The sequence below is a fragment of the Pristiophorus japonicus genome, chromosome 11, assembly GCF_044704955.1.
Source record: "Pristiophorus japonicus isolate sPriJap1 chromosome 11, sPriJap1.hap1, whole genome shotgun sequence".
Taxonomy (NCBI): Eukaryota; Metazoa; Chordata; class Chondrichthyes; family Pristiophoridae; genus Pristiophorus; species Pristiophorus japonicus.
The window spans coordinates 118,440,167-118,457,004 of NC_091987.1; positions in this window are offsets into that span (position 1 = coordinate 118,440,167).

Genomic DNA, 16,838 nt, shown 5'->3' on the forward strand with positions numbered 1-16,838 from the left:
TGTAGTTGACCCTCAGCATTGTCCTGCTGCAACATGCACCCAACCCCATAGGACGATGCATCACATGTCAGAACCAATTTTTTAAGAGGTCGTACAGGGTCAACAACTTGTTTGAACAAAGTAGGTTTCACGCCCGACCAAAAGCCCGTTCCTGACAGTCTCCCCAAAACCAATCACAAACTTTATGCAGGAGCACGTGTAGCGACTCCAACAATGTGCTCAAGTTTGGCAGAAAGTTCCCGAAATAGTTCAACAGACCCAGGAATGAATGCAACTCCGATGTGTTGCAGGGCCTGGGTGCTCGTCGAATCACCTCTGTTTTGGATTCGGTGGGCCGAATCCCATCTGCAGCAACCCTCCTGCCCAGAAACTCAACCTCAGGAGCTAAGAACAAACATTTAGACTTCTTGAGTCAAAGGCCTACCAGGTCCAGGCGGCGTAGCACCTCCTCCAGGTTGTGGAGGTGTTCCTCGGTGTCTCGACCCGTGATGAGGAGGTCGTCCTGGAATACGATCGTTCTCGGAATGGATTTCAGTAGGCTTTCCATGTTTCGTTGAAAAATCGCGGCCGCTGATCGAATGCCAAACGGGCACCTGTTATAAATGAACAGTCCCTTGTGCGTGGTGATGGTGGTCAGTAGTTTAGATTCGTCGGCCAGTTCCTGGGTCATATAGGCTGAAGTGAGGTCCAACTTGGTGAACAGCTTGCCGCCTGCCAGCGTGGCGAAGAGGTTCTCCGCTCTCGGGAGCGGGTATTGATCTTGTAGGGACGCCCGATTGATGGTGGCCTTGTAGTGACCACAGATCCTGACAGATCCGCTTTTATGACGGGAGCGATGGGGCTCGCCCAGTCGCTGAAATCAACAGGCGAGATAATGCCCTCTCTCAACAGCCGGTCCAATTCACTCTCGATCTTTTCCCGCATCACATACGGCACTGCTCTGGCTTTGTGGTGCACTGGCCTGGCATCCAGGGTGATGTGTATCACTACTTTAGTGCCTTTGAAAGTCCCGACACCAGGTTGGAATTGTGAATCGAATTGTTGTAGGATTTGTGAGCACGAACTTCACTCCACAGATGACATTGCGTGAACATCCCCCCATTTCCAGTTCATCTCGGCGAACCAGCTCCTTCCCAATAGTGCGGGACCATTGCCCGGGACAATCCAGAGAGGCAGCCAATTCACTAACCCATTGTGTGTGACAGCCAACATTGCACTGCCTAGCCCCGGAATGATTTCTTTAGTGTACGTCCGTAATTGTGTCTCAATACGTGCTAATTTGGGTCTACTGGCTTTAAGCGGCCATAGCTTCTCAAATTGCTGAACGCCCATGAGTGACTGGCTGGCCCCAGTGTCCAGCTCCATGCGTACAGGGATACCGTTTAATAAAACCCTCATCATCATTGGTGCCGTTTTGGTGTATGAACTGTGAATATTCACCACATGGACCCGTTGAACCTCGGCGTCCATTGATTTGCCCCAAAAGTCATCCTGCCTCAAAGAACCCTCTTCTGGTCCATCCGCCTCATATATTAGTCTGGTTGCTGACTTCCTGCACATTCGAGCTAAGTGGCCACTGAGACTGCAGTTCCTGCAGACAAACTGTTGAAATCTGCAAGATCTGGCTGAGTGTTTTCCCCCACACCTCCAGCATGAGTTAAAGTTTCCATTGTTGGAGACAAAGAGACTATGGCCAGGCATTCCGCGCTGACTGTCCCTTTGACTGCTCTGAAGTACCCTATTAGTGCATGTCAATGGCCCCATCCCGGGCCGGATTGTCCACTGTGATGGCATGAATGTCCGTTCAGCCTGCCATTGTCTCTGTTGAAGTCCTACTCTGGGGTCTATTGCTGCCTGGGGAGTGTCGGACTGCCCCTGCCTGCCTGCGGGGCTCTGAGTTGCATTGATGATGTTGACTCCCTGATCCATTAGAGGCAGAATTGCACGCGTATATTACTTTCGTCTCTTCCTACCCCGCCATGAAAGTTTGAGCTATCAACGCCGCCGATTCCAAGGTCAAATCCTTGGTCTCAATTAATTGGTGGAAAATTCCCGCATGACCGATGCCCTCGATAAAGAAGTCCCTTAGCATCTCCCCCCAGCAGGTGTCTGGCCAAACGCCGGAGGTCCGCTATGAAGTCCGGTATGCTCTGTCCTTCACGACGTCGGTGGGTGTAGAATCTGTGTCTGGCCATATGTATGCTACTTGCCAGTTTGAGGTGCTCCCCGATCAATTTGCTATATTCTTCAAAGGTTTTGTCCGCCGGCTTTTTGAGTGCTAGTAAGTTCTTCATGAGCGCGTAAGTCTTTGGTCAAAAGCTGGTCAAAAGATGAGCCCTTCGCTTGTCGACCGCTGCATCCCCCAGCTATTCTTTCATAATGAAGCTTTGCTGAAGCCTCTCGACAAAATCGTCCCAGTCTTCTCCAACACAGTACCGTTCCTCTGTGCTACCGGTGGCCATTCTCGTGGGTCGTGAATTCCCGTTTCTCGTTGCCAATGTAAAGTCCTTACTCTACAGTATGAAACCACACGAGGCACATTCTGGGGACAAGGTCACTCTGTGACCTTAACTCGCTATTCACAGGACTCCAAAGACAATGACCCTGCGTGGGACCTCCCTTTTTATACCTGTGTGATTGGGTAAGGAGTGTCTCCCACAAGTTCACCCCTTGTGGTCAAGGTGTCCATCTAGGTTGAGTGTATACAGTAATGCAGTGGTGTTACATTGTGGTTACATACATGACAGACCCCTGACCAATATGGCATCCTGAAAAACCACCGTGCGTGGTACCGACTTGAGTAGGCTCTCCATGTTTCTCTCGAAGATCACTGCAGCCGACCGAATTCCAAACGGGCATCTGTCGTAGATGAACAGTCCCTTGTGCATGTTGATGCAGGTGAGGCCCTTCAAAGACTCCTCCAGCTCTTGCGTCATATAGGTCGAAGTCAGGTCGAACTTGGTGAATGTCTTGCCTCCTGCCAGCGTCGCAAATAGGTTGTCTGCCTTAGGTAGCGGGTATTGATCCTGTAGCAAGAAACGATTAATAGTTACATTATAATCACCGCAATTCCTGACCGTGCCATCACTTATGAATACTGGAACAATCGGGCTGGCCCACTCGCTGAATTCCACTGGGGAAATGATGCCCTCGCGTTGCAGCCTGTCCAGCTCGATTTCCACTCTCTCCCTCATCATGTGAGGTACCGCTACCGCCTTGTGGTGAATGGGTCATGCCTCTGGGACCAAATGGATCCGTACCTTCACCCCAGAAAAGTTTCCAATGCCTGGCTCAAAAAGGGAAGGAAATTTGTTAAGACCTTGGTACATGAGGCCTCATCGACATGTGATAGCATTCGGATATCATCCCAGTTCCAGCGGATTTTGCCCAGCCAGCTCCTTCCAAGCAGTGTGGGTCCATCGCCCAGGACAATCCAGAGTGGCAGTTCATGCACTGTGCCCTCGTAGGTGACCTTGACCATGGCGCTGCCCAGGACAGTGATAAGCTCTTTGGTGTACGTTCTCAGTTTCGTGTGGATGGGACTCAGGGCTGGTCTGAGTGCCTTGCTGCACCACAGTCTCTCAAACATCTTTTTACTCATGATGGATTGGCTAGCACCAGTATCCAGTTCCATGGCTACGGGTAAGCCATTCAATTTTACATTTAGCATTATAGATGGATATTTCGTTGAAAATGTGTGCACCCCGTGTACTTCAGCATCTGCCTCCTCTCTGTGAGGCTCAAAATTGCTTTGATCCACCATGGACCAATCTTCCTCTGCCACGTGGTGGTTAGCAGGTTTTGCAGCTCGTCTGCAAGCTCGTTGGAGGTGCCCCATTGTTCCACAGCTCTTGCAAACATATCCTTTGAAGCGGCATGAATAGGTTGAATGGAAGCCTCTACAACGCCAACAAGGTGTGAATTGCCTTGCATTCATCCTTTGGTGCGAACTCTGAGTCATCTGGGTCACCTGAGGCCTGCTGGCAGTTGCAGACTCGTGGTTTCTGCCCTCTACATTTCTGCTCGCAAACACAGTTCCAATGAATTTATGAACATTGCTAGCACTTGTGTGCTGAGAGATTTGTTTGGTGTTATCACTGGTGGACATAAATGCCTGTGTTATCTCAATGGCCTTATTGAGGGTCGGTGTCTCTACAGTCAAAAGTTTTCGTAGGATGGTCTCGAGGCGACTGCCCAGTACAAAAAAGTCTCTGAGCATTTGCTTCAGGTAGCCATCACTCTCACATTGTCCTGCAAGTCGTCTTAGCTCGGCGACATAGCTCGACACTTCCTGACCTTCAGATCGCTGGCACGTGTAGAACTGATACCTTACCATCAGCACGCTCTCCTTCGGGTTAAGATGCTCCCGGACCAGTGTACACAGCTCCTGATATGACTTATCTGTGCGTTTCACTGGAGCCAGAAGATTCTTCATGAGGCTGTAGGTCGGTGCCCCGCAGACCGTGAGGAGGACTGCTCTCCTTTTTGCATCGCTTCCTCCTCCATCCAGCTCATTGGCTACAAAGTACTGGTCTAACCGTTCGACACAGGCTTCCCAGTCCTCACCCTCCAAGAACTTCTCCGGGATGCCCACAGTTTGTTGCATCTTTGCGTTGGATTCGTATTCTCGTTGCCAGTTATGTGTGTTCCTAACACAGATGAGGCTGCACACAGGGAGGTTAAAGTAACAGTGACCTCAGTCTTTATTAAGACACTCCAGAGTGAGGAACAGGCCTTAGGGGCCGGCTTATATACAGTGCTCCCAAGGGATGCAGGGATCCCTTGGGACTTCAGGGGATGCACTCCCTGCTGGCGGAACATGGGAGTGCATGCTCTACAGATACACAACAACCATCACGCTCAATTTCTATGCCAGTTGATCCTACTAGTGTGCAACAGGAGACATCTCCAATATCTCCCAGTTTGCTATCCTTTGCTGCATCCCAGAGGTCACAGATGTTCTCTACAGAAGGAGGAGGAACTACATTTCCTTCCCATTCACCAGACAGAAGCAGCACAAGTGTCCATATGGCTTTGCCAGGATAGCGGGCTCCCCCATGGTGCAGGGCGCCATTGAGTGCATCCACATCACTTTGCGGGCACCACTTAATAATCCTGAGGTATTCCGTAAGCGCAAAGGCTACCACTCACTGAATGTGCAGTTGGTCTGTGACCACACACACAGAATCCTCAGCATCAATGCCTGCTATTCTGGCAGCAGCTACGATGCATTGATCCGCTCTCCACCTGGCTCATGACTCCCCTCCACAACCCCAACACACCTGCCCAGCACTCATACAATGAGAGCCATGCTGAAACCAGGAACATCACTGAGCAGACCATTGAAATGCTCAAGCAATGGTTCCGCTGCTTTGACCATTCGGGAAGAGTCCTCCAGTACTTGGTTGAGCGGCTGTCCCTTTTCGTAGTTGTATGCTGCATGCTGCACAACTTGGCCATCGTGAGGGTGCAGCCATTGCCCCCAGTCTTAGCTCCATCACCTCAGGAGGAGGAGGAGGAGGATTTGATGCCACTAACCATGATAGCACTACGAAGTTGTGTGGCATCCAACTGGGATTGCATGAGAGCAGTCTGAGCTTCGATGCCAGCAACCATTCTTTGCATTACATCACTAAGACATTGCGTTGCATGTGCTGCAATGGAAGCTGCCACATCGCACATGACACGCGACATGATGTCTGGGTCCCCATAGTCTCTCTGGGAGTCCACCATCCTCTATAGCCTGGAAATGATGAGTTCCATGGTGTACGCAGAGCTCTGTGCAATGCTGGAGGTGGACTCCTCCACGCTCCTTACCATTGCTGAGAGGCTCTCGAGAACTCTTGCCATTGCACCTATCATCTCGGAGTGCATGGTCATCACCCTTGTTGTGAATGCCTCCCCATCGAGGTCCTCATCTGAGTCCTGTGCAGCAGAACTCATGCGTGAACTCTGCCTCCAGGGAGCTAGCTCCCGAGTTACCCTTTCTCCCCTTCGCCATGCTGCAGCCCACTCGTCCCAAGTGCAGACCCCTCTACTAAGCTTACCTCTAACAATCATGTAATGCCAGTCTCTGAGGTGGTGCTTGTAGGTAAGCGATGTAGTGACGCGGTGTTTGGATCCTCCTCTTCTTCTCCTGCCTCACTCTCACTGGGGGGCTCAGGGACAGGCTGTCATCTGGTTGCTTTTTACCTGAAAGCATAAAGCCACAAGACTCGCGTTAAGGTGAGGGCAGGGGGGCAGGAAGGGTGCAAGGAATGCAGACAGTATCAGGAGCTAAAACGTGAGAAAGTCTTGTGGTGTGAGGGGGCATGGGATGAGAGGAGGAGAAGGGATAAAGATACCGTTGTTGCCACTAATGGGGTGACATCGCCGACAGCCATGGTGCCCACCACCTGCTATCCAATGAACCACAACACTCACTCCTCCAGGTCTGAGAGCTGCTGCAGCTGAGGTTCACTTCCGCCCAGCACTGATCCCTGTGGCACCCCACTAGTTACTGGTTGCCAACCAGAGAATGAACCATTTATCCCAACTCTCTGTTTCCTGTTTGTTAGCCAATCCTCTATCCATGCTAATATATTACCCCCAACCCCGTGAATTTTTATCTTGTGCAGTAACCTTTTATGTGACACCTTGTCAAACGCCTTCTAGAAGTCTAAATATACCACATCCACTGGTTCCCCTTTATCCACCCTGTTCATTACATCCTTGAAGAACTCCAGCAAATTTGTCAAACATGACTTCCTCTTTATAAATCCATGCTGACTCTGCCTGACTGAATTTTGCTTTTCCAAATGTCCTGCTACTGCTTCTTTAGTAATGGACGCAAACATTTTCCCAACCACAGATGTTAGGCTAACTGCTCTATAGCTTCCTGCTTTTTGACTGCCTCCTTTTTTAAATAGGGGAAATTGACAGCTGCCAGTCAGGTGGGAGAGCAACCTCATAAGGATGGAGCCCACTGGCCAGCACTAAGTGAAGAAACAACGGCAGTAACTGCTATGGGTTTCAGGAGGGTTTCGTGGAAGAGAAGTAGGATTGCCATCTCTGGTTGGACGTATTCCTGGATCTTTCATCACATCACCTCACGCCTCCAACCGCCCCGTCCAGCCTTTTATCACCATCTTCAATATTTTTATAACTAATAAAGAAAAGTGTTCAAAGAAAATGAAAAAACAAACCCACACAATTCTTTTTACCGATGATTTTCCTCCCGGTAATGTCCAGGAGATTATTCTTCAATGCCTGGATACTCCCGGACTATCCTCGAGAGAAGACCTCCCCACTCAGGGCCCACTTAAAATGCAATCAGGGTCCTATTAACTCAATCGGATCCCAATTTGCATAAATTTGTGAGGGCTCTGCCTGCAGAACCTTACAAGTTACAAGTTAAAATGGGAAATGGCACGAAAGGGTCAGATATCGAGGAGGTAAGTAAACCGCTTGTCATTAACTGCGGAAACCAGGCGAGTAGGGTAAAAACCGACCCTGTAGACTTGCTTCCTGACTTGTGACACTGAATGGTGCACAAGTTGAATGCTGAGCCTCATGACTGAGCTCTGGTCCAACACATAACTCCAGCCAACAAACCAAGTTTTATTTAACAATGTTTTGTCAAATCAAATTATACCATTTATTTGCTGTTTGTACGAGTAGTCGGCATGATGATGGATCATATTCCAGCAGTTGGCGTTGATGTGGATTTATCTATACAATGCAGACAGCTAATCCCCAAAAGAAACAAACCATTAGAAACAAGTCAGAGACATTGTTTCATGAATTCTTAGTGAATCAGAAGTAGAAGTGAAAGAGGACTGGTGACTCAGCACACTAAGCTTTTACCCTGAGGACTTAACAACAACAGTCACAGCAGCAACAACATCTATAGTGCCTTTAACATACAAAACGTCCACCAAAGAAATCCTACACAGTACGTGTAAGAGCAAATGGAAACACTGAGCCGGGAAGAGTTTCGGAGGAATGATTGAAGGCTTGGCTGGAGACCAGCTCTGCTGCACGGACCTAGTGCACACACATATCGCAGTGTGGGCTGGCCCGTTCTGCCCCTGGGCCCAAACCTCTTCTGGCCCCAAATTCACGCCTCTCCTGGGCCCCGATCACGTCGCTCCATGATCTCTCGCCGCTCCTTCGCCCCAACCTCGCCGCTCCTGCTGTACTTGCCCACGCTCCAATCACCGACCTGGATCTTGATGACGTCCAATCTCGTCGCTCTCTTCGCTGCCGTCGCCCTCCTGCACCAGCTCGCGCTGCTCCCTCTCGCCGCTCCTTTTATGGCCCCAACCTGCCGCTGATGGTCTCTCGCAGGTGGAGGCTGCTACGCTGCTCCAGGCCGCTGCTCGCCACTCCTTTGATAGCCACAACTACTGCTCACCGAAAACCTGTTTAAGTGATATACCAAATTGCAGTATTTAATAAGTAGAATTTGTAAATGATCCATTATAACCGATTAATCAGCACAATCTGCACCCCTAATTTTTTCTACTCCTTTCCCGATGGAGCTGGTTTACATAATGCATTTATGTAGTGTATTTATATAGTGCCTTACACAGCCTCAGGACCTGCCAAAGCACTTTACAGTCAATTAAGTACTTTTAGAGTGTAGTTATGGTTATAATGTAGGAAACGCGATAGCCAATTTGATAATTACCAGATAATTCATTTCTAGTGATGTTAGTTGAGGGACAAATATTGGTCAGGACCAAGTGACCTCCCCTGCTCTTCTTCAAAATCGTGCCATGGGACCTTTAACGTCCACCTGAGATGGACCTTGTTTTAACATCACATCTGAAAGCCAACACCTCTCTCAGTACTGCCCTGGAATGGAGTGTCAACCTAGATTTTGTGCTCAAGTCTCCAGAGTGGCACTTGAACCCATAACCCTCTGCTTCAAAGGCGAGAGTGTTACCACTGAGCCACAGTAGGAGTAGAACTAGCAGCACCGAGCCTAACAGCACAAGGTCATTAAGTTTAACGTGAAATAAATTTATTAAGCAATGAATAAGTTAATATTTTTAACACTGATATAATTAAGTATTAATTGTAGGAAGTTCATTACTTCACTTGTATAAACAACATAATAAAAATATTGCAACGATATGAACTAACCTCGGGCTAGAACTTTTGTTGCCTGCTTAACGCCCACTTAACGCCAATTTTACCGCTGAAATGACGTATAATGCCCATATATCGCCCATTTTGGCACAAAATGGAAACTGGCGGGCATTTTTCAGAAACTTATCGCCGAGCGTTATTTCCCCACTAGGCTTAACGCCAGGAAAAAATATTATCGCCCGTCCACATTTTTGGGCAGAATCAGCAGAATGGGCGAATTCAACACCCATAATATCGGCCAGCATTACTTTCCGCACGGATTTAACGCCGAGATTCAATATTCGCACCCGCCCACTTTTTTTGTCGTAAAGAGCATATTTACCAAAACTAGCGGCCATGAGATCGCCTAGCATCAATTTCACCACCTCGCACACATATCGGCCACAATATGCTCACCCAAAAAACCGTCCACAAAACGTGGAACTAACCAGAATTTATCACAGCGTTATGAACGCCATGTTCTACATCACATGTCGCGTCCTTTAAAAGGCTGCTATGCTTCAACTTCGGCGGAGTTCGGATGTACTCTGCAGGTCGCTGGAGTTGATGTGAACATCTGTGAAAACATCTTGACCATACTGTGACCGATTGGAATTGAAGAGGTATCCTTATCGGGGCATTCCTTGTTTGTGACCAATTGGTGGCAACCAGAGAGCTACTGCAATGGGGCCTGTCCTTTCTCACCCTCTCTTGGTGACCAATTACATGCAGCAGACTCGAGATCGCCGAAGGAATGCTCCACTGCATTATGTGCCCAATGTAAGATGTGACAGACAGGTGAGGAGCACCAGACGTTGCACCCCCCGCAAGTACAAGGAGAAGCATTCTTACCTCGACTTGCCCGACACCACCTGCCTTTGGAGACTGCGCTTCCACAAAGAGGTTATCACTGAGGTATGCCAGCTGATAAAGGCAGATCTGCAGCCTGCCAGCACCATCAGTAGTGCACTGACTATCGAAGTCAAAGACACCGCGGTACTGTCGTACTACACCTCAGGTTATTTTTAGGCTACAGCTGGAGACATTTGCAGACTTTCTCAGCATGCCACACATCGCTGCATGAGACAGGTCACTGAAGCCCTGTACGGATGCAGGAGGGGCTCGATCAGCTTCCCTATGACCAGGGAGGCACAGACTGAGAGGGCTCTAGGATTCACCAGAATTGCAAACTTCCCCAAGGTGCAGGGAGTAACAGACTGTACGAACATCGCGATGCGGGCACCTTTTCAGGATGCTGAGGTTTTCAGGAACTGCAAGGGATTCCACTCCCTGAATGTCCAACTGGTTGTCGACCACCAGCAAATTATACTGGCAGTGAATGCTCAATTTCTGGGCAGCATCCATGATGCTCACACATCCTGCGTGAGAGCACTATATCTTACTTGTTTAACAATCAGCCACAAGGTCAATGTTGGATGCTTGGTGACAGAGGATCTGGACTCACCACCTGGCTGATGACCCCCCTGCGTGACACCCACACCGAGGCCGCGAGGCGATACAACAAGAGTCACAGAGCAACTCGCAATATCGTGGAGAAAACCATTGGAGTGCTGAAGCAGCGCTTTAGATGCTTGGACCACTCAGGAGACGAGCTCCAAAACTACCCTGAGCAGGTAGCTAAATTCATGGTGGTGTGCTCTATGCTGCACAATTGGCTATCAGGAAAGGACAAGAATTGCCTGATGAGTCTGACAGTCCACCTCACCAGAGAGAGGAAGAGGAGGATGAGGAGGTGGATGCTGACATCGGCCCACACAATCAGATTAACGCAGTAGCCATGCCCCCGCCCCCCTGTAGACCGCATGAAAGGGCCCATGGTGGCATGATAGCTGAAAGAGCATTACATCAGGAGCTCATCAATGATCACTTTGCCTGAAGGAACATTGGTGTTATTTACAAGGCTGACACAATGCTGGGTGTGCAGTTGAGACATGAACAGTGGGCATCACCTTTGTGACAGTTAAAGTTTAAGTTGATTGAAGTTAAGTGTGATTATACCCTTTGATGTGAAGGAATCACCGGCGTATAATGGTGCAGCTATCTGACACAATGCGCTACAAGGTTTTGTTAAATAGACAACATTTAAACCGAACATTAGTCTGAAATCATCAGTATTTCTGTACAAACCAACCCTCCCCCCCCCTCCCTCCTGCTTCTCCTCCCCTTCCCCTCCTGACTCCAAGCCGCCTGGCCGAGCAGGTCCTCAAACGATGCTTCATTGTGGGTGGGGGGGTGACGGCTGAACCGCTACTTGGACGGATGCGGGAGAGGACGGTTTCGAGGTAGGAATGTGCTCAGAGCCAGAAGCAAGATGTTGCTGCTGGCTCTCATGTGTGGTTAGCAATGTGGGTGCGGCACTATGGGGTGCAGTGCCGCGCTCCGGGGCTACTGGGAGCCCTCTGCCTCCAGTGTTCCTGGCTACCAGCTCCAGGGCCTCCTCCATCCCTTCCATGTTATATCTTATTTGTTGGACAAAAACTCGGTGCCAACTATATTCTTGGTACTTAGTAGGCTTTTTGCTACTGGTGAATCTCCCTCGTGCCTCCCGCAACAGTCAGATAAGCATACACCACAATCACTCACACTTTCAGTGCCTCTGAGCTCCCTTTCTCTCTGTCTTCTCTTCTGCGCATGTCATGATGACCCTTGACCTCCTGAATCGCGGGGAATCGAGCGTTGCCATGCCATTGCTTAGGACGGCCACACTTTACGGCAGAAGGTCAAAAGAATTTAACGCTACTGCCCATTTGATATCGCTCGTGGTAACGCCCATTTTCAAAAATGGAAACTGGGTGTTTTGAGAATGGGCAAGAAGCTGAGGATCTGAAAACCCTTTTTGAATGCCCACGCCAGAAATAACGCCCATTTTTAGGCGATAAGCACAAAAGTGGAGGTTCTAGCCCCTAATCTTTTATAAATGACTTAAGTACACACATGTACAATAGTTCTTCTTTATCTTTCAGGAATATAACCCTGTCTCACATGAAGTTTTTAAACTCTCTCTTCTTGTGAGATTCTCCAACTAACTACTTTTCCCAAAGATCTTTTAACTACCCTTAACTTGAACAAAATTGTTTCTTTTTAATTTCATGTACAGAAATTACCTGAACATCGTGGATTGTTAATACTATTGAAAAGGAACTGTCAATCAAATCTAAACTGGACAATTCACAAAATCATATGATTGAAAATTGTGTGTTAGATTGCCTCTCAGACCTATTCTAGTGACAATACTGTATAACAACATAACAAGGAAAAGTAGTTAGTTGGAGAATCTCACAAGAAGAGAGAGTTTAAAAACTTCATGTGAGCCAGGGTTATATTCCTGAAAGATAAAGAAGAACTATTGTATATGTGTGTACTTAAGTCATTTATAAAAGATTAGGGGCTAGAACCTCCACTTTTGTGCTTATCGCCTAAAAATGGGCGTTATTTCTGGCGTGGACATTCAAAAAGGGTTTTCAGATCCTCGGCATCTTGCCCATTCTCAAAACACCCAGTTTCCATTTTTGAAAATGGGCGTTACCACGAGCGATATCAAATGGGCAGTAGCGTTAAATTTTTTTGATCTTCTGCTGTAAAGGCTTTAACTGGCTGCTAAACTCCCTCTAAACAATGACTGCGTTTTAAACTGACATTTAACAAAACAGCACTCAAAAACAATATATATTTTTTGACACATACACAATTAAAGACATGTGGATTTATAAAGGGGTAAAGGGCCAATATATGTTTCAGCCTTTATAAAGATTCAAAATGAATTTTAATTACTTGTGAAACTTTGCCATGGCTTGGCGGGAGAAGTGGGGAGGAATGGCAGGCAGAAATAAAGTGAATGGAAATCCAATGTGGAGGTACAAAATGGGATCTGCAGGCAATTGACAATGGTACAGCATCTGACCTTCAGTTTCATGACTGGGAAAGTGGGCATGCTGGTCCACGAGGTGGGTATGAGTCGGACTTCTCTGTTTCACACTTCAGGGCAATCTCCCCAGAAGACAACAATGCACCATTCTTCGCAGCATATGATGAGCGAGCTCAATGTTGTCCACACCAGGGGGTTCTCAACCTTTCTGCTTCTGAGGCCCCCTGTCCCATATTATAAAACTTCCACAGAACCCCTGTAACACAACATGAGTATTTTGTCTGTATAAAAAAATAGTTATACAATGAAACATATATATTAATTATTATTTTTGTTTTAGTTACGTAATGTGACATTTGTTGCTGGTGCTGAGCAACAATTGGCAAGGCGTGGAGGTATCTTCGACAAGCTGTCCCCCTACCATGTGGCCTGATGAGGAGGGAGACCCTCCACAAGGCTGAGCAGGTTGGCAGGACAATTGCTGATTTTACAACAACAAAAAAATTAAACAGAAAGACAGCATTGTAAAGATTAAAAGATTTGTGTTGGGATTGTTAGTGCAAGTTTTTTTTTTATAGGTGCAAACAAACGCTCCGTGTAAACCTATCCAATTTTCTCTCTTTCGCAGTAGTTATTACAAAGTTTTTGCTCCAGAAAAAAAATCTGCATTTTATTTACTTATTGCTGACATGGACAATAACCTTTATCTAAAGAGGGAGGACATTATGGCTGCGATTTCACCTATCTCAACAAGTCCAATGTGCGAGGGTTGGTAGCGGGTCCCAACCTCGCTGCTGGCTCCAGCCCGCTGTGTGGAGATGATTTTCCATTGATTGGACTTGTTAAGACCGCCCAGTACATTTCCCGGGCCAATTAAAGGAAGCGGGTCTGATGACGTAATTTGATGATGCATCATCAGCTGGTTTCCTTAAAGGAACCATGTCCACATTGATTTTGACAGTTCTGCTCTCAGTGTTCTACAGCATTGAGATCCTGCAAACACTGACAAAAACTATACAGAGGTGCGCGACTGCACCCAGGCTCTCCCATGACACCTTCCATATGCTTATGGAGGGAGTCACAGCATGCAGGGAGCTTCTCTTCCCTTCCCATGGGCGGAAGAGACCTCCACAGGACACCAACATTGCCTGGTTGCACATTGCACAAGAGGACACAAGCAGGGATGTTGTCAGGAGGACCTGGCTACAGTGGCAAACCTTTCAATGATCTCAGTAGATCACGAAACATTACTACAAAGCCTCACCCAACCTTATCCTGCTGTGCCACTCATTACATCCCCATCACTCTGCCTTCCCTACCCTACTCCTGCACATCCTTACTCACACCAACTTACCTTGCACCTCTATCCATCCCTCTCTATCTACATTATCACTTCCCCATCTCACTAGCCACCCCTCACACTCATCCTAATCCTAGTCCAATCATACCAACTAACAACACACATGAGTAGGTACATAGGTGTTTTAGCCAATGTTCATGTAAAGTATTTGTTAATGTGCTGTCAGTCATTGAAATCTTTATTTTCAATATTTTGCATTCTTGGACATATTTGTGTGCACCTTTGGAAGTGACTTAGTGAGTTGCATTGAAATGTGATACATAACAGTATCTCCCCCCTCTCCCCGCAATGGTGATGAGTGTGAAAGGAATGGCTTGGGGCATGCTTTATGATGTTGGTGTGGGGTGGTGCCAACCTGACGCATCATGTGACAGCCAGGGTATATAGCGTCAAGTGAAGAAAATCTGACCATGGTGAGGCCATCCCTGGTGTCCCGGGCAGCAATGTGGTCAGGTGCTGATCGCTTGTATCCTGGGAAGCATCAGTTGATTGCAGAGAAGGTTGGTGTTGTTGTTGGTGCTGCTGGTGTTGGGTCTGATCGTGGTGGGATTCTGAGGACTAAGGTGGGATCGCTTCAGGGTCTCTGATGCTAATGTAATAGATGGCAGGCGTAATCTGTCATTGGTGAGAGAGGTTATTCCAATGAGGTGACACTGGAGAGATTGTTCCAAATATTTTCTCTCTGCTCATTCCTCTGCAACTCCTCCTCATTCTTAAGCTTGCTGGGGGACAGGAGAATTCACAGATGAATGCTTCCTGTAACAAATTAGGGTGCTTAAAATAAATTAAAATCACAAGTAACCATAAAATGCAAAAAAATAAGTGAAAAACAAAACAAAACAAATGAACTGAAGACAATGGAAAATAAGGGACCCAAAAAGCAAAAGCTGCAATTAAGTGAGAAATAACCCTGAACCAGAAAAACACAGCTTTAAGAAAAAAAAACCTCAGGCCAGGGAGGGCCTGTCACTCAACCACTGTTTTGTAGCTCAGAGCATTGACTGTGCTTCATCACAGACCTCAAAAGATTGCGGGCCACATAAATATAAATCATTTTTATGGGCTTAAATAATGCTCACCAGAGCTATGAAAGAGCCTCCACTGTGTCCAGCTCAGCCAGACCGTAAAGAATAGGCTGCACAATCCTTCACTATATTGGTGCAAAGTTTACTCTCAGGATTTTTAATACCTCTGCGTGCATAACTGGTTGTCAATTTTCTCCTTAAATCAGAGGGTAATTATTTTCCGTTAGATGAAAATCCTCTTTAAAAAAGAATAAAAACCTTTTAACTAAAATGAATATAATAGAGATGCGATAGTTTAGTGGGCAGGTGCACTGTGAGCTGTATTATTTAGCAATCCAACCCTAAAAGTTCCAGCTTCGATCACTGGTCTGTGCTAGGGTTTCCAACCCTCCCGGAATGACCAGGAGTTTCCCAGAATCGAGGACTCCCCCCCACCCCGCCCCCCCCCAATTGCTGCTTCGAGCAGTCCAGAAGATCAGCGATTTAAATTTTGCACCATTGTCCATTCTCCTGCTCCACGATGACAATGGCTGCTGTCGGAGAAACCTCCAGTTCTATGACATCACCAGACCAATGCCTCACAGAGCCATGACCATGTAGCGTGCAGTCGGAAGGGGCTGGAGAGTCAGAAATCAGGAAGCTCTGCAATCGCGGGATGGGGGGGTCACTGAAATCGGGGAGGCTTGAGAATGGGGGGGTGGAGTGGGAGGGGGTGAAAGAGAGGGAGAATGGAGACCCGGGGAGATGGAAACAGGAATAAGGACTCAAGGGGAGAGATGGGGAATGGCAGTTCGAGAGACTGGGGAATGGGGCTCGAGGGAGAGAACTGGACTGGGAGTCGGGGCTCAAATGGCACGTGAGTGAGAGGTATGGTGTGGGGATGGGCGTGGGGCCCAGCATTTCCCACAGAACTGGGAGCAGCAGCAGGAAGGTGGTGAGTGGGAAGGGCAGCCAGTAAAGGGCTGAGTGAAACTTAGGGACCTCACTGTGGGTAAGTAGTGAAAGATTGTTTCCACTGTTGGGAGAATGGGGAACTAGGGAATGGAACCAAAGAATCTCACTGGAAGAAACAAGGAGCAGGAAGGGTTTTAAATTGGGGGCTATTAGGACATGGGATTCTTCACCGCATGTGGTGATTGAGGTGGAGGCCAAAACTTCATTTCAAAAGGAATGGGATAAATATTTGAAAAGGAGGGATATAAAAAGATCTGGGGATGGGGGGGGCGATGGGGTTACAGGAGGGAGCACCAGTATCGAGACGCGAATGGCTGTAATAATGCTGTCATTTCTATAAATCTCTGAAAAAAACCTTTATTGAGTGCCAAGCTCAGGAAGTGGTTTAGAAATATTGGTGCTGAGTTTAGGTGTCACATGGTCAGGATGTCATGTGGTCAGAATGTCATGTGATCCCACCAGGAATACCTCCAACCAGAGGTGGCAACCCTTGGCTGCT